General features: G+C 42.1%; 2 long non-coding RNA genes across 4 annotated transcripts; both read left to right on the top strand.

The window, feature by feature from the left end:
• The first annotated feature begins 4,284 nt into the window (after positions 1-4,284).
• Positions 4,285-11,962, top strand: LOC144067440 (uncharacterized). 3 transcript variants are annotated; one of them, XR_013297944.1, is made up of 3 exons: positions 4,286-4,655; positions 4,719-4,904; positions 8,942-11,962. It is a non-coding gene; the product is annotated as an uncharacterized LOC144067440 (long non-coding RNA). The 3 variants fall into 3 exon arrangements; XR_013297946.1 differs by lacking the exon at positions 4,719-4,904 and having other exon boundaries at positions 4,285-4,373; XR_013297945.1 differs by lacking the exon at positions 4,719-4,904.
• Positions 11,963-16,891: 4,929 nt separating this feature from the next.
• Positions 16,892-18,085, top strand: LOC144066904 (uncharacterized). Its single transcript, XR_013297784.1, has 2 exons — positions 16,892-16,978; positions 17,640-18,085. It is a non-coding gene; the product is annotated as an uncharacterized LOC144066904 (long non-coding RNA).
• Positions 18,086-18,252: the final 167 nt, after the last annotated feature.

Genomic DNA, 18,252 nt, shown 5'->3' on the forward strand with positions numbered 1-18,252 from the left:
ACGCAGAGACAAAGTACCATCCGCACTTTCAATCAAACCGCCACTAGGGGGAGTCTAACCCGCGCCTGCCTGCACTGAAGTCAGGCAAGTGAACCTCTACAACAGACCTGTCCAAAGTCCGGCCCCCGGGCCAATTGCGGCCCGTGGACAAATTTTTACCGGCCCGCGGCCTCTATCATGAATTTTTTATTTTTTTTTTATTTTTTTATTTTTATTTTTTTTTTTTTTTTTCATCATGAAATCAATAATATGCGGCCCGCCAGCACTGTTGACCACAGTATAAAATACATGTGTACAAAAAGCTATTTTTCATATTTTTCATTTCACCAGAAGATGGCAGTAGCCCTGTGGCCGCACTCTGGCCGCCGTGACCCTTGACCTTGCGTGATCGTTTCAGCCCAGCCCATTTCTAACATGGCGTCTGTAAACAAAAAAAGGAAAGTTGACCGCGAGGGCCGCCGCTTCCAGGACAAGTGGAAATTTGAGTATTTTTTCACTGAAATACGAAACAACTGTGTCTGCCTAATTTGCCAAGTGACTGGCTGTTTTCAAGGAATTCAACATCAAGAGGCACTACCAGACAAAACATGCTAGCTACGACAAGCTAACTGGGAACAAACGCGGTGAAAAAGTGAAGCAACTGGAAGCTGTTTTAACGGCACAGCAAAGCTTTTTCACAAGAGTCCGTGAGTCAAATGAAAATGCCACAAAGGCAAGCTACGAAGTGGCAACGCTGATTGCAAAGCACTGCAAACCTTTCACTGAGGGTGAATTTATTAAAGACTGTGTAATGAAAATGGTTGAGAAAATTTGTCCCGCGAAGAAGCAAGAGTTTGCCAATATTTGCCTGGCTCGTAATACTGTCGTACGTAGAATTGAAGACGTTTCATTAGATATTAAGAGACAGTTAGAGGCAAAAGGAACTGAGTTTGACTTTTTCTCGTTAGCGTGCGATGAAAGCACGGATGCGTCCGACACCGCTCAGTTACTGATCTTTTTAAGAGGAGTGGACAATGACATGAACGTGAGTGAAGAGCTTCTGGACCTCCAGAGTCTGAAGGGCCAAACAAGAGGAACGGATTTATTTGTTTCTGTTTGTTCCACCGTAAAAAAACCATAACGGTCAAATTTCCATGGTTAGTTACTACTACTACATTCAAAGAATGTCAGGCTAAATAGTCGGCCCCCACCAATGTTCCCTCTAATTTTTCGTTGGTCTGAGCAGAAAGTCAACCTCCCTGAGCGCACTGAGTACCAGTGTGAGCGACATCATCGGTACTCGGATGATTCGCCTAAAGACGTTTCGCCGACGGACGTTTGACAGACGGGCAGGTCGCCGAATGGACGTTCCGCCGAACGTTCATTCGGCGACCTGTCCGTTTTTCATGTAAAACATGCTGTAAAACACGAAAAACATAAGTGGACAGAGCTACTGCCACTTGCTGCCGCTTAAACGGCGCCATCATGGGGAAAGGGGTAAAAAAAAAAAATAAAAAAAATAAAAAAAAAAATAAAAAAAAAAAAATAAAATAAAAAAAAAAAAAAATCCGATTTTTTTTAATTTTTTTTACTGCGCGCCATATGATTGCTGCTGCGCAGCGAGGACGAGAGTAGTGCGCAATTGCGCACGCGCGCAGCTTAGAGGGAACACTGGCCCCCACACATTTTCACCTTACCAAATCTGGCCCTCTTTGCAAAAAGTTTGGACACCCCTGCTCTACAACTAAAGGTCGCTTCCAGGTTATTTATGAGGTTGGCAAAAATTGTATCTGTTCATTTATTATGTACATAATTGTTAAATATTTTCAAAGAAATGTGTGTGTGGACAGGAAGTGGTAGGAAGAATGATTTTGATACCAGAATTTCTTTTTTCTTTGATGCAATTAATAAAACTTCTCCAAACTGCTTTTCGACATTCATAAAAGTGTGGAGAGAGATAAAGGAAAGACACCCTTTTGGATGTTTACTCGCAAGGAGGACGGACATCAACAACACAATTGATTTCACTTTATTATTTGATCATACTGCATTAAAATACACGGTACATACTGAAGAATATGACATATTTTACTCCTTAATTTATGGTAGCTGTTTCATTTTGATATAGTACCACAGTAGGATTAAAACTATTGTTCTCAACTCAATCACAATGAACAAAAGGTCTTTTGTTTGAGTTTCTGCTTTAAGGTCTGGTCCAGGTGATAAGTGGTCCCAGGTGATGAGTGGTCCAGATGAAATCAGGGACAAAGGGATCCCCGCGGAGGGCGATGGTCCAGATGATACCAGACACAAAGGAATTCCTGCGGAGAGGGCGACCATGCCAGATGTGGATTCAAGGACAAGCAGATCTCAGGGGAGGACACCCCTCCAGAATCGTCGTGGGACAGTCCGCATATCATTAGAATCAGCGAATGAATATTCATTTTTGTTTAACTATAACTGTGCAAACGCGGGTGTGGACCGTTGTCTTTTCATCCTCCACTGTGCATTACGACGCGCAGCTGGTTTACTATTATTTGGGAGGGGGCCCAGAGCTCTGTAAGGATCAATTTCTGGAATAAACCATCTGTGGAGTAACTCGCAAACCCTGGTCTCTTCCTTCGATGCTGAACGCGCACATTTGTTAGATGAGATCAGACTGAGTTAAGGAATTAGGGATAGGTGCTAAAACTGTAAATCTAACAATTTTGGCGACCCCGACGTGCGTCGAGGGAGGAGAGAGGCTGCGTAGACAAATAGAGGTCGGTCGGTTAATGGTTAATGCCGGAGTCAGGGATTCCGAGGAGTGATATTTATTAGGAAAAGGAAAAACGTTTGGAAACGTGACACGTCGCGGACGTGGGATTAAGGAAGGGGAACCCCGCCGAAGTCGCGGACTTCGAAGCACGTCGTGAACGTGATGTTTATAAGAGTGGTCTGGATTTGAAACACTCGGCATCTTTCTATGGAGACTTCTCTGATGGGCGCCTGAAATCTAAAAGGTAAGCGGAATGCCTGTTACTTAACTGTCAAAATTCTGCTATTGGATTTATTAAATTATGGAGAAGTCACAGTAGAAACGTGTTCTAGGGATTTTTTTAAAAAAATTCCGAAAGGTTATATGCATAAGACCTGTTACTTAACCGTACGAAAATTGTGCAAACTTATTTTTTAGAGTAGAAGGGATTTTTAAGATTCCGAAAGGTTGTATGCATAAGACCTGTTACTTAACCGTACAAAAATTGTGCAAACTTATTTTTTAGAGTAGAAGTCACAGTAGAAATGTGATTCATATAACACGAGTATTTGTTCAGGGACATTTCCGTGATTATATATCTGGAATCAGTGATTGGGGATTCCAGAACGGTCGTTTTGAGATAAAGGGAAACGTTCGTATGAAAACAATGGAATAAGGTGATTCCGTAAAAAGGTTTTATGTTGGAGACCTTTTACTTAATTGTAAGAAAAATTCAGCAAACTTATTTTTTAAGTCTTCAGCAGGGAAACGACTGGGTCCACAGATGTTTTTTTCTTAGGATTGCTCCTAATAAAAATTCCTAATTCTAAATTGGATATACTAAAATTCTAAATTTCTTAATTCCTAGAATTGAATATACTAAAATTCTAAATTTATCCGGTGATTTGTGATGACTGCGTTGGTAAAAATGCTAGGAGCGCTTGAACAAGAATGTGTGTGTGTGTTGCGAAGAATGGGGAGGAAGACGCTGAAGGAAAATGGAGTTTGTGTGTGTGTGTTAAAAGAAGAATGGAGAATGATGCAGACGGAGAATGGAATGAATTGATGAGTTTGTACGGAGAAGTCGAAGCACAGGTTCTGAGTGGGGTTCAAAAGAAGGGGCAATCCAAAATGAGACGCGAGTTGAAGAAACAATTTTGTACGTTGAAAGGAAATGTGCATTTTACAGGTCAAAAGCGCGAATGGAATATGAATGATTTGGCCGTAGTGTTGCAAAAAATAGAGTGTGACGTCACAGCTAAGAAGGTGGTAATACAAAAGCGAAAGAAAGAAGTGAATTGGTGGTGGCGTGACCCGATAAAGAGAGAGGAGGAGGAGTTAGAACTACATAGATTGGCAATACATAACCTAGTGATTGCGTCAACAGCTTTGGCCACAGTGAGGCGTCAACAGGCTATGGAAAAAGGTAAGAAATCTGCTTCTGGAAAATTAGGTGGTACTGTGGCGCCACCTAGTGGATTTAATGACACATTGCAGCAAATAGGTGATATTGTGACGTACTCTGGTGGCATTTCTCATACATTAACCCAACCCACAATATATCGCACCGGTCCTCTCAAACCAGCTTTGACTTTGATGCCCCCTCTTGTACCTTCAGCACCCCTACTGAATTATCAAGCTCCAATAAGACCTTACGGTATGTCCCTACAAGCACCAGTAGTGACTTTAGGTGGACGGATAATCCTCGACGTTGAGAACGAGGAGGAAGCCATGTCTTCCGAGGCAAAAGACCTCATAAGAACAGCATGTAATCTCAAAAATACAAAAGATATACCAAAACAGACCAGCGGTGACTTGACTGATCGAGAGGACGATGCAGAAGTAACAGAAAGAGACCGACTTTATAGAGAACAGAAGTGCAGAGAGGAAGCGACTCGACAGAAAAATGAAGAAAAGAAACGTAATAAGAAAGGAAAAGGTGAGTTGACTGACCATCTTATACTGTTTGAGGACGCTAATCTACAATCAGACTATGACTCAGACAGTGACTCAGACATTCCAGACGAAAGAGAGAAAGAGAGAGTGGACATGTACAGACAGGCTCCACCAGATTCTGGATTTCATATCGCCCTTCGCCCACGTAACAGTGGGGCGAATGAAACATCAGACAGGACTGCCAGGAGGAAACCAAAGCCCAGCGCAAAGCGGGTACAAGCCACATCTGGAGGTATGTTTCCCCTCCGCCCTCAGGGAGGAGGCATGATATATGAGCCACTTGTTCTTAGAGATGTGGCTGCATTGACTGAACAACTCCCTCCTCTGGCGAGGGGAGGAAGTCCATGGTTGATGAAATTCTTGGCTTTAATGAGTGGACAGAGTTGTGCACTTGGTGACATGAGACAGGCCATATCAGCATCCTGCACTCAACATCAGGTACGAATGATAGAGGAGGAAGCAGCAACTATAAGATATCCACACGACACTCCATTGACCCAAGTGTCAGGCGCCTTGTTCAGGGCAATTAAAAATGCCTTCCCACGACCCCATGACTTGGCTCCAACCGTGTTCCCATACACCGATGGAGTGGGAGGTCCGGTGCATTATGAACAATGTATTAAAGACTGGATAGAAAGCACCGGTCGCCATCCATCTGGCATATTTGAGAGTGAAACCTTATTCCGAACAGCTATTGTCGAGGGTCTTCCAGAACCGGTTAAAAAAGAGTTGAGGAAGGATCCCGACTTGTTGACAGGTGACGAACCTAGATTTAAACATCACCTAGCTCACCATTGTAAGATATATGATAACGAGAAGATAAAAGAAAAAGCCGAATCACAAAATTTGACCTCTGCTCTGTTGAAACTCCAACTTTCCAAATTACATAGTGAAGCCAAAAAATTTAAGCAGGAAAAGACAGAGCAATCCGCACAGATGTTTCAGGGATATGGTGGGGCGCGAGGTGCTGGTCATGGATACGGTGGTCGGGGGCATGGTTGCTCTGGTGGCCGGGGAGGAGGGTACTCGGGACAAGGCCAACAAGGCAACTGTTTTGTGTGTGGCGGTAGTGGACACTGGAGACGTGATTGCCCCAGTCAACAACGGCAACAGCAACAACCGTTCCCATGGCAACAGCAACAACCGTTCTCACGGCAACCCATACCATGGCAGTATGGCCCACCACAACAGCAGCGGCCTACGCGTGGGGGAGGACGAGGCACTGGCAGACCATGGCGGCCGCAGCAGCCGGCCCAGCCACCTGGACAATATTACCACGGCGGAGATGATTCTTACGAACCAGGGGATCCTCAACACTCCGAATAGAGGTGCCCGAGAAGCTCGGGAAGCAGTGGAACGGCAGACCCAATGCTTCAGATGAGAGTCAATGGCGTACAAACATCAGCTTTGGTGGACACGGGAGCAACGCACTCATCTTTCAACATCCCGCTCGCTGCCAGTTGTCTCTCCTCAGCAGCCGTGACTTTGGTCGGCTTCTCGGGGTCTCCTCAAGCTCTGCCTGTTACCAGACCTCTACGAACTGAAATCCCCCACTTAAAACAGACTCTCTTCCATTCCTATCTTCATTCACCCCGAACACCTGTCAATTTGATGGGAAGAGACTTGTTGATGTCTATTGGAGCTACCATCTTATGTGGGCCGGATGGCCTCACAGTGACTTTACCAAATGGTGCAAAGATTCCGTGTTCACAACCAGTACGAACATGTGGATAGTGGTTGATGTGTCCTTTGCAACAAGATTCAGAGGTAGCAATGATCTATTGGTCACGTCTTGAGCCTGAAACTCCGGCCACGGGGGGACTGTTGTCTGTTTATTACCAGTGGAAATCATTCATTGACTCACTTCGGCCTTACCATCCACCCATGGATGATTTTCATTGTACGTTGTTTTATGACATAGAAGATGATTTAATCTATCGAGACCATTTTCAAAAGGTTCTTGGAAGGCCCTGGCAGCTGAAAACCACCAAAATCTTTGTGGGTCCAGAAGGTGTAGCGTCATATGTTGATTTGGACGAATCGCAAAAAGTATGGTACAAAATGTCGGATACAGCCGACCCACACATTACCTTGGCTCTGTCTCCTGATCATGAAGCTCGCCAACTCGGTCCAATGGTCAAGAAACTTCTTAAAGTAACTAACTGGCAGTCCACTGACATCCCGGGATTGACTTATTCCAAAATGCATGACTCTTATCAGATTGACCCACAGACTCCATCGTTAAACTCCTCCATTTTGGAAGAACAAATCTTGACTTGGGAACATGGCAGGGAATTGACTGATCACCACCAGACAGAGGATATGTTAAAGACTATTCCGGACACGTTGTGGTCATCAGGACCATTTGATGTGGGCCATTGTGTTAAAATTCCACCTGTAACGTTAGAAATAGATGAGAGTGTCATTATCCACAGGCCACAATATAGATGGAAGGTTCCAGCGACTAGGCGGGTATTGATGTATTGTAGTGTAGCACTGGATAGGGTTGAACTTCGTCAACCAGAGTGCACTCGTTATGCTGCAGGGCTCGCTAAAGTGCTTCTTAAAACAGCTCATACAGTGATGGGACATCCCCTATACGTTTTGACTGATCATGGGGTATCGGCGTATGTGGCTTCGTCATCATTTACATTATCATCGCTTCGACAGTCCAGACTTTTACGTATACTAACAGCTCCAAACATTAATTACGTTCACACAGGCATCAATATGGCGGATAACATCCATTTAGGACCCCACGAATGTGCTATGCGGGTTAATCACCAAAGGTACGTTCGGGCTGACCTCGCTACCACACCGCTTTCATCCGGTCGTATTATGTTTACAGACGGTTGTTGTTGGAGAGACCATTCGGGACATCTACATGCGGCGGCTGCCGTAGTGGAAAGTAAGGGAGATGACTTCGTGCATTGTGCATCCTTTATTCAGGCAGCTAATCAGTCTGCCCAGGCGGCTGAGCTGTTGGCCCTCTGTTTTGCTTTGGAGACCGCAGCAGGTCATCCGGTTACCATTTATAGTGATTCGGCTTATGCAGTTTCGGCTGCTGTCATTGATCTCCCCGAATGGGAACGAAATGATTATAAAACGGCCAAGGGTCAACCCATTGCACACCGGGATATCGTGTTGCGCCTGCGCAAAGCCATGCTCCTTCCGTCCCAATTGGCGATTGTTAAGGTTCCTGGTCACTCCAAGTCCTCATCTTTTGTAGCTAGAGGTAATCATGCGGCGGATCAATTAACAAAATCAGTAGCTGGATATATGGTAGATAATCCTTCTAATCTGGTTCAATTGGAATCCAACCACCACTCAGATCCAGTGCATGAGAGTTTGTCTGTGGATGTGATTCTGGAGGCCCAGCAATCGGCCTCTCCGGAGGAACGGACTGTGTGGGCGCATGCGGGTGCTGTGAAACGTGTGGATGGTGTATGGGTGGGTCCCACAGGATGTCCTGTAATTCCGATGGGACCATTATCTGTGTCTGTCTTGGCGGAGGCCCACTCATCTGCTCACGTGGGCCCCCAGGCGATGATGACTAAATTGACTAACTGGTGGCACCCACACTTGTCTTCCCTTGTGTGGCGACACGTCAACGACTGTAAGACATGTATGTTGTTCAACGCCAAACCGACCCTTAAACCCAGACCTGGTGACTTTCATCCAGCCCTCTGGCCAGGGGCTGAGATCACCATTGACTTTACTGACATGACACAACGAGTAAACGGTAAAAGATACCTCCTGGTCATTGTAGATTCATTCTCTCATTGGCCGGAGGCATATCCATGTGCTAGGGAGGACGCGGCAGCAGTCATTAAGGCTTTGGTGAATCATTATATCCCTTCACATGGTTTTCCTGCACTCATTAGATCGGATAATGGTACTCACTTTAACAATAAGGCCCTACAGAAGGTTGAAAGCATGTTAGGCCTTAAACATCGTTTTGGTTGTGTTTACCACCCACAAAGCCAAGGTAAGGTTGAACGAATGAATCGTACATTGAAAGAGAAATTGGCAAAAATAATGTACGGCACTAAAATGTCTTGGCTTCAAGCCCTCCCATTGGCTCTACTCTCGATTCGTCAAACCATAAACAAAACCACAAATTTTGCCCCATTTGAATTACTTACGGGCCGGCTGATGCCCGGTCCTAGTTCCTCCATCACCCCATATGAAGAGGTTCCATTACCCGATCTCTCACATGCAGCATATTGGTCTCAATTGCATTCTCTGGTATCTAATATTTCTTCACAGATAAAGGAGGCGGCTGCAGTTGTACGTGATCACCCACAGGAGGAACCCACGATCTCAACCCACGTTCTTCTTAAGGTTATATCCTGGAAGTGGTCGGAGCCCAGGTGGACCGGTCCCTTCAAAGTGACTGCTCGTACATCAAAGGCGGATTCTCCAAAGGCGGCCTTTGATTCTCCCGGGGACAGGACACATACATTTTAAAATGACACCTAGTCCCTGGTCTGGACTGCATTTGTGCCAGTCCAAGAGAGGGAAGTGGGGTACAGGATGTGTTTGCTTATTGATTATTGTTTTAATTTTTCTCTTGTTATTTTTTGAAGGAGCACTCCACATGTGTATGCCATACTCCTGTTGGGCGATCTCCAATCAGACGGATGTGGCTCCAATGACACCACTATCTCCAACAAATGGGACACCACTGGTACACAAGCGATTTAAAAAACATACAAACTCAGTAGGGTATGGGGGTTCTTCGCTGGCCAGTTATGATCCTTGCACCCAGGGTCAGGTGCAGTACCTGACAGACCAAACGCATCCAAAGGGAATGAATGACAATAGGCTATGGTTTTGTTACAACGGATCGTTCGAAATTCGTATGTTTATTCCATACGCAGCATTATATTCGAAAAGGAATGGAAAGGGTTCGGATTGGGGAAACAAATACAAATGGTATATGGATGCTAGGCCGTACCAGGACTCAGGGGGTGATTGGGCACACACCGTAGTGGTGGATCAGTCGACCCGCTGGTCATCTGGTACCTATGGCTGGTCAAAAATAGCTAAAAAATGGCAAAAGAAGGTTTCAAATTTCTCTGTTGATGCTTCTGGTTTGTATTTCAGGATAAATGAGTCGGAAGGCACCTTACCTCTGTGGAGGGAGGGTGACTGGACTTCATCGTCCACAAAGTGTAGCTTCCTGAACCTGTGTGCATGGTCCTCGGATACCGATCCATGCTGGCCAGTGGGGATGTGTAAAAAACCTAGTACTACTCGGGCGAAAACCGGCAAGGTGATTCCATCAATCGTGTCCCCTAAATCGAGTAAGGTCCGCATAATCCATGGCGAACCATCAGTGGACGATTAGTTTAGAATGACTACAGGTATTACGGCAGGATCTAACAATTGGCTGTTAATGGCAGAGCAAGCTGCCAGCAAAATCCAAAATGATTGCCTCGTGTGTATGGGTGCTCGACCCGTACTCCGTATTGTTTCGGCCCCAGTCGAAAATGAATGTATTGTGGACCTTCTAAAAAACAATAACCCGAAATTTAATTGTTCTAAGTACGATTCGATATTCCCACTTGCCCAAGAGGATAAAGAGAAACCAATTTTTGATAAAGCAGTAGCACGACAAAATTTTACCTGTCTCAAATTAAAGGGGACTGGAAAATCATTGGGAAGCATTCAGTCTGATTGGTGTGTATTAAATATGTCTTTTCCGGTACCACACCCCTTATCCCGAGCGGACATCTGGTTATGGTGTGGAAGCGATAAGTTGTATGATAGATTACCCACAAATGCTTCTGGTGTGTGCTCTTTGGTGTCTTTGTTGCTTCCGGTTTCTGTTTCCCCAGTGAATCTCACAGCTGGAGTACAATTACCTTCAAGCCTGAAGGATATTTTGCATCGCAACAAGAGGGCATCACCCACCTGGATGGGTAACTCAGCCTATATTGACGCCACAGGCATCCCCCGTGGCGTTCCAAATGAGTATAAACTTGTTGATCAGGTCTCAGCAGGATTCGAAAGTCTTCTAATTTGGGTAACCCCTAACAAAAATGTTGATCGCATTAATTACATTCATTACAATGTCCAGCGACTTGGCAATTACACTGTTGAGTCGTTTGAGGCGGTACATGAACAGTTAGCGGCAACATCTCTCATGGCTTTCCAAGATCGTATAGCATTAGACATGTTATTGGCCGAGAAGGGTGGGGTATGTGCTATCTTTGGTGATTCATGTTGTACTTTCATCCCTAATAACACGGCTCCAAATGGACGTCTCACCAAAGCCTTGGAAGGCCTCCGAACCCTGACTAATAAGATGGCAGACCATTCAGGTGTGGGTGACTCACTCTGGGACCGAAGGATGGATCAGTTCGGTACCTGGAAAGGTTTGATGGGAAATGTCTTCATATCTGTTGTTGTTTTCACGACTTTACTTAGTCTTTGTGGATGTTGCCTCATCCCCATGGCTCGTACTCTGGTTATTCGTTTGATCGATAGGGCAGTGGGACCAGATCCGAAAGGTCAGTATACTCAATTGCTACAAACTGATCCCTCTGCAACCACCGCCGAGCATGTGTTCATGGATACACTAATGTGATGCTTCTTTGTTTCTTTTCTTATACTAACGTAGTGCTTCTTAGTTTTTTCTTACTAACTTGTGTGTTGTTTGTCGGTATGGTCTCTTTTGGGAGACCAAGAGAGGGAATGAAGAATATGACATATTTTATTCCTTCATTTTATTGTAGCTGTTGCATTTTTGATATAGTACCACAGTAGGATTAAAACTATTGTTCTCAACTCAATTACAATGAACAAAAGGTCTTTTGTCTGAGTTTCTGCTTCAAGGTGTGGTCCAGGTGATAAGTGGTCCAGGTGACAGTGGTCCCGGTGATAAGTGGTCCAGGTGACAAGTGGTCCCGGTGATAAGTGGTCCAGATGAAACCAGGGACAAAGGGATCCCCGCGGAGAGGGCGATGGTCCAGATGATACCAGAAACAAAGGAATTCCTGCGGAGGGAGCGACCAAGCCAGACGTGGATTCGCGGACAAGCAGATCTCAGGAGAGGACACCCCTGTAGGATCGTCGTGGGACAGTCCGAATATCATTAGAATCAGCGAATGAATATTCATTTTTGTTTAACTATAACTGTGCAAACGCGGGTGTGGACCGTTGTCTTTCTCATCCTCCACTGTGCATTACGACGCGCAGCTGGTTTACTATTATTTGGGAGGGGGCCCGGAGCTCTGTAAGGATCAATATCTGGAATAAACCATATGTGGAGTAACTCGCAAACCCTGTTCTCTTCCTTCGATGCTGAACATGCACAGTTGTTAGATGGGATCAGACTGAGTTAAGGAATTAGGGATAGGTGCTAAAACTGTACATCTAACAGTTCCAAAAAAGAACTAGCAGAAAGAAACTAAGCTAATAGTACAAAGAAAGTTCTGTTAAAACACCAAAAGTCGTGTTACTTTCACTGTATTTTAAACAATTTGAAATGACAGTGAATCATTAATGAACAAGAGAAATGTATGCAGTACCTTGTATTTTAATGCAGTATTATCAAAATATTTAGTCCACCAACTTAAACACAAATTTCGGCCTGTATAAACAACAACATGTTAGATGAGATCGAATTTGTGGTAGGGCTAGCATTGGCAGGCTAGCGTGTGGCTCAAATCTTTCCAACTTGAATTTCAACTGAAAAGCAACAGACTATAACAGCAGTTTGTGTATCTTTCAACACGTTTTTTTTTTTCAGGATAAAAGATTCATCAGGGCGGACCAACGCTTTGTTTTGTTGCGCACTAAAATATTAGTATGAGGTTGTTAACTGCTACTTTATTTTCTGGACGAACTTAAACGTTTCATTAATCTAAATTCAGGAAGCCCAACGTTGAAACAGGTTGTGACGTCACGTTCAAGAAGCGTGGGAAAATTCAATGTGATGGAAAAAAAACGTCGTTTTTTTCTGTTGCCAATTTTTGGGGATATTTTTAAGATTAAAATGTAATCGTTTTTAACTGCAATTTTGCTGATTATAATATCACAGTTTGGCGCTAAATTTGAACTCGCGATCAAAGAGGATGACGTCAAAGGAGCGCTCTTTGGTCTTTGATGACTACCCCGAGATATGAACAACATCCGAATGAAAATCAGTCAGATGCAGTAGTACTCACATCGGAACCTGCAGAAACTACTTGGACAAGACTTTTCCAACATGGAACAGTTAGCTTCTCAAATTATTGCAATGATTGAACGAATAGGAGGTAAGTTAAATTACACTTGCAAAATTTTCTAACAACATAAATGCAGTTTAATTTATCCAACGAGTGATGGAGGCAAATTCACCTGTTGTTGTTGTCAGTAAATGCTAGTGATGAAAAACTGATTTGGAAATGTCCAATTGAACGTGCCAAGAGAAAACGAAAAGTTTTTGCTATCTTTTCAATGTGGGCTTTTTAAAACATTTTTTTTCTGACAATGCATATCATACTTTGTGTCCTTCTAAGTTATTGTGACTCCTGGAGGATTAAATCATGTTTAAATAAAGTAAATAATGTATGTATGTATGTATTATTCATGATGTTTTACTTTATTTTCTAAAGAGGACATCATAGATCCTGTTGAATCAGAAGACTTTCTTGCCATAACGAAATTCGAAATGGATGTCATTCCCGACACACTCAAGATAAACACAGAAATGATGATCAATGATGCCATGCATCTCTCCTTGGTGGATGGTAAATGAACACTTGGCAAGATGGCCACACATTTGCTTTTCATTGATGTATCATTTTCTTAAATTGCCTACTTTACCCTTCTTCAGGGTTTGACGAGAGCATAAAAGAGGAGCTGCTCCTGGAGGAGTCCTTCAAAGTTTGGGACTCCAAGTCACCCTTCCGAATGGGCAGAAAAAGACACCTCTTTCTCTTGGAGAAGACCTTGGTTTTTTGCAAGGTGGCCAACGACACCAAGGGAAAGTACAAATACATTTTCAAGAGAAAACTTAATGTGAGTAATCATTTACACCATTTTTATATGTGAACCAAATCTGTGAAAATGATAATCTCATTGCCTCCTCAGCTCTCCGAACTAAATGTGATAGAGCACGTGGAGGGAAACCCTCGCAAGTTTGCACTTTCGATGCGTTGCACATTGAACAAGATCATTGTTCTCAAGGTTAGATGCTCTTCTCTCTCTCTTTGAAAGTAAAACAGAAAACAAATATTGTAACTCTTACAGTAATTGAAATTCCAGCGAATAGTATAGGATGCTTATATGGTTCTCAAAAGTGGTCCAAAAGGCCACGTTAACTTTTGCCTGTCTTCCAAATCAATAGGCGCCCACTATTAAGACCAAACTGGAATGGATCGAGCACATCCGAAAGCTGATCCATGAACAGACCAAGTTCCTGTGGACGGGAGAAGAAGCTTCTTTATATTCCTAAATCCAGCACAGACACGTTCCGCAAGCACCAGAGGTATTTAAGTACACTCCTACAATATACAGGCACTTTTTGGTTTAGGTCTACACACTGAAAGTGGTGTTATGAGTCATGACTGAGTCGACTTAAGTTTTTTTTTTTTTAAACGAGCCATTGTCTTATTGTCTTACTGTTTTTTTTTCTTTCGACTTAAAATGTTAGCGCAGTGTAATTGACCCAACTGGTTCCACGATAGAAAGTAGTTTGGTCAAAAGTAAACAGTTCTTTGAAAACGTGTGTAATGATTTGTTATAATTCCTGCATTCCAACCTATGTGTCAATTTTGGATACAACACATCCGTAATAATGAATTCAAGTTATTGCAGCACTGCCTATTTGCTTAAATCAAACCGGAATTGTCAAAATTTGGGACTGAAATTTTTGAGATTTGACTTCATGCTTAGAGTGGTTTTTAGTCATTACAAAACTTTTTGGAAAGTATATTTCTAGAGGGCAGCCCAGTGGCCTCACAGGTCTGGGATCGAATGTTCGATCCCATGTGGGTGCCTACTGTGTAGAGTTTGCATGTTCTCCCCGGGCTTGCATGGGTTTTCTCCGGGTACCCCGGTTTTGAATACTCTAAATTGCCCCTAGGTGTGAGTTTGAATGGTTGTCCGTCTCCATGTGCCCTGCAATTTAGGGTATCCCCTGCCAGGTGCCCATATTTAGCTGAGATTGCTCCAGCACCCCCCTTGACCTCTGTGAGGATAAGTTATACAGAAAAGGAAAATAATTTATTTCTTCTTATTGTGTTTTAAGGGGTGAAGAACATTTGAGAGTCCATGTGAAAGCGGTGAACTTCAGTGGCCCAGAAAAGCTCGATGAGCCGGCATCCAATAAGATTGGGGGTTGCCACGTGATGACACCCGACCTAAAGTTTGCATCAAGAAAAAGAGGCATTTTGAAAGTTAATCAACCAAACAAAGAACACTCGGAAAAAAAGAAAGTCACCTTTAAATTGAATTAATTAAATGTTTGTATTTTTCATATTGTAGACTTGTAACTTATTGCTATGTTCTTAAATATATTTGGAGTGTATGGAACAAAAGAAAGTCACCTTTAAATTGAATATTTTTGTATCCGCTTCCCCCTATTGTACAGTTTATATGATTGCTTACAGACGTTTGTATATAGTTTGATATTTTTACAGAATTAAATGTCTGTTATCTTCACAGAATGTTTTGCTCTTATTTATTCATTCATTCATCTTCCATCCTCGAAAGGGTTGTGGGGGTTGCTATATGCGTAAATTGTTCAAGGTTGCAGTTCCCATTTTTGCAGTACTGTAAATCAATTTTTTTGTTGTAATTTCCAGGCAAGGTGGGTCAATCCTAGTAGACCTCCATGACTAATCACATACATAAAATAATGCAATTTCACGAATTAAATGAGAAAATTTGAATTAAAATTGCTACATGTGTACTTTGTTCAAAGTTGCTGGTCCCATTTTTGTGGGACTGTAAATAAAGATTTTTTTTCAGTTTCCAGGCAAGGTGGGTCAATCTTAGTAGCAAACGTCCCTGACGACTCACAAACAAAATTATGCAATTTTACGAATTAAATTTAGAGGAAATTGAAATTAAAATTGCTACATGCGTATGTTGTTCAAGTTTGCAGGACTCATTTTTGAGTTACTTTAAAATGAAGAATTTTTCAGTTTCCAACCAAGGTGGATCAGTCCTAGTAGTACACCTCCCTGACTACTTTCAACCTCAAAATTATGCAGTTAGACATATTAAATTTTGAGAAAATTGGAATAAAAAAATGCTACATGCGTACTTTTTGTTCAAGGTTGTAGGTCAATGTAAATTAAGATTTTTTTCATAGTTTTCAGTTAGTTAGTTCAGTAGTCAGTTATAGGGTACGCAAAGAGACAAAGTACCATCCGCACTTTCAATCAAACCGCCACTAGGGGGAGTCTAACCCGCGCCTGCCTGCACTGAAGTCAGGCAAATGAACCTCTACAACTAAAGGTGGCTTCCAGGTTATTTATGAGGTTGGCAAATATTGTATCTGTTCAATTATTATGTACATAATTGTTAAATATTTTAAAAGAAATGTGTGTGTAGACATGAAGTGGTAGGAAGAATGATTTTGATGCCAGAATTTCTTTTTTCTTTGATGCAATTAATACAACTTCTCCAAACTGCTGTTCGACATTCATTAAAGTGTGGAGAGAGATAAAGGAAAGACACCCTTTTGGATTTTTACTCGCAAGGAGGACGGATATCAACAACACAATTGATATTTTGCTTTATTATTTGATTATACTGCATTAAAATACACAGTACATAGGATACTACATATATTTTTCTTGTTCATCAATGATCCACTGTCATTTCAAATTCTAGAAAATACAGTGAGAGTAACACGACGCTTTGTTGCTTTGACAGAAAATGCATTTTGTTTTGTTGCGCAATAAAATATTGTTTTAAGATAATTGCTCTTTTATTTTCTCAACCAATTCAAAGTTTCATCAATCTAAACGCAGGAAACGCAACGTTGAAGCAGGTTGTGACATCACATTTAAGAAGTGTGAGTAAATTATTGTGATGGAAAAACGTTGTTTTTCTCTCTTCTTCTCCTTTTGAGTATAATTTTAAGAATGAATTGGAATCGTGTTTTTTAAACTGCAACTTAACAGTTAGCAAAATCAGTGTTTGGCACTAAACTTGAACTAAAGAGGAAAGAGCATGACGTCATAAAAGAGCGCTCCTTTACCTACGGTGTCGACTAATGAATAAGCAGAAACGAACTGGACAAGACTTTTTACACGTGGCACACTTGGCTTCTAAAATGTTTGCAAAGATTGAACGAATGAGGTAAGTTGAATTACAATATTGCATTATTTTCTAACAATATCAAACGCTGTTTAGTTTAGCCAACGAGTGATTGAAGCAAGTTCACCTGTTGCTGTTTGTAAATGCTCGTGATAAGAAACTGACTTAGAAATGTCCAATTGAATGTACCAAGAGCTAACAAAAAGCTTTTGCTATCGTTTAATTGTGGTCTTAAAAAAAAAAAAAATCTGACAATGCAGATTATACTTTGCGTCATTCTAAATCAGGGGTAGGGATACTATGACTCGGGAGCCATAAGTGGCTCTCCACTAATCTGAGAGGTAAAATATGGAAACCACTGGTGAGAGAGCTGGGTCTCTATATTAGCAGCAGGATAACAATGTTGTCAAAAGAATTAAGAGACTTTTTGTTCTTTAAAAGTGGTGAAATGACCACAAAAAAATCCGACCATTATGTATTTTTACTTTCTAATTCTGAGGATGGCTCTCAAGAAATAACATTAAAGAATAAGAATTGTTTATGGCTCTCTCTGTCAAAAAGGTTTCCAATCCCTGTTCTTAATTGTTAATTGACTCCTGGAGGATAAAAATAGGAACCTTCTGCGATCTTGTTGTTTAGCCCGTCAGTAGATGCAACTAAAATTGATATACTTATTCATGATGTTTTACTTTATTTTCTGTAGAGGACATCATAGAGGACCCTGCCGAATCAGAAGGGTCTCTTGCCAAACCGAAATTTGAATGCGGTCAAGCTAGCTTAATTAAGCGTTTGAGCGCAAATAAGCGGACGCTCAAACAACTCTACCCCCTTCGTGTGCTCGTAGCACAGTCAAGAAAGAGCACCATATAACTCCAGCATTTTAATTATTTACAAATGAAATAAACAGCCATGATTTAAAAATACACACTTAACTCCACAAGTACAATATTATGTGAATCCCCGAAACGGCAGGGCAACATCTTTGTGACACTGTAAATAAAGATGTCTTTTTTTAATAGTTTCCAGTCAAGGTGGGTCAATCCTACTAGTACACTTCCCTGACTACTCACTTACTGGAAATTGTGCAATTTGACAGGTTAAATTTAGAGAAAATTGGAATTAAAGTTGCTACATGCGTACTGTGTTCAAGGTTGCAGGTCCAATTTTTGTGGTCATATAAATCAATTTATGATTTTTTTTCATAATTTCCAGGCAAGATGGCTTAATTTAGAGAAAATTCAAATTATAGTTGCTACATGTGCACTTTGTCAAGGTTCCAAGTCCAATTTTTTTGATACTGTATTTTTTTTCCCCAT

This window comes from Stigmatopora argus, chromosome 21 (assembly GCF_051989625.1).
Source record: "Stigmatopora argus isolate UIUO_Sarg chromosome 21, RoL_Sarg_1.0, whole genome shotgun sequence".
NCBI classification, from domain to species: domain Eukaryota; kingdom Metazoa; phylum Chordata; class Actinopteri; order Syngnathiformes; family Syngnathidae; genus Stigmatopora; species Stigmatopora argus.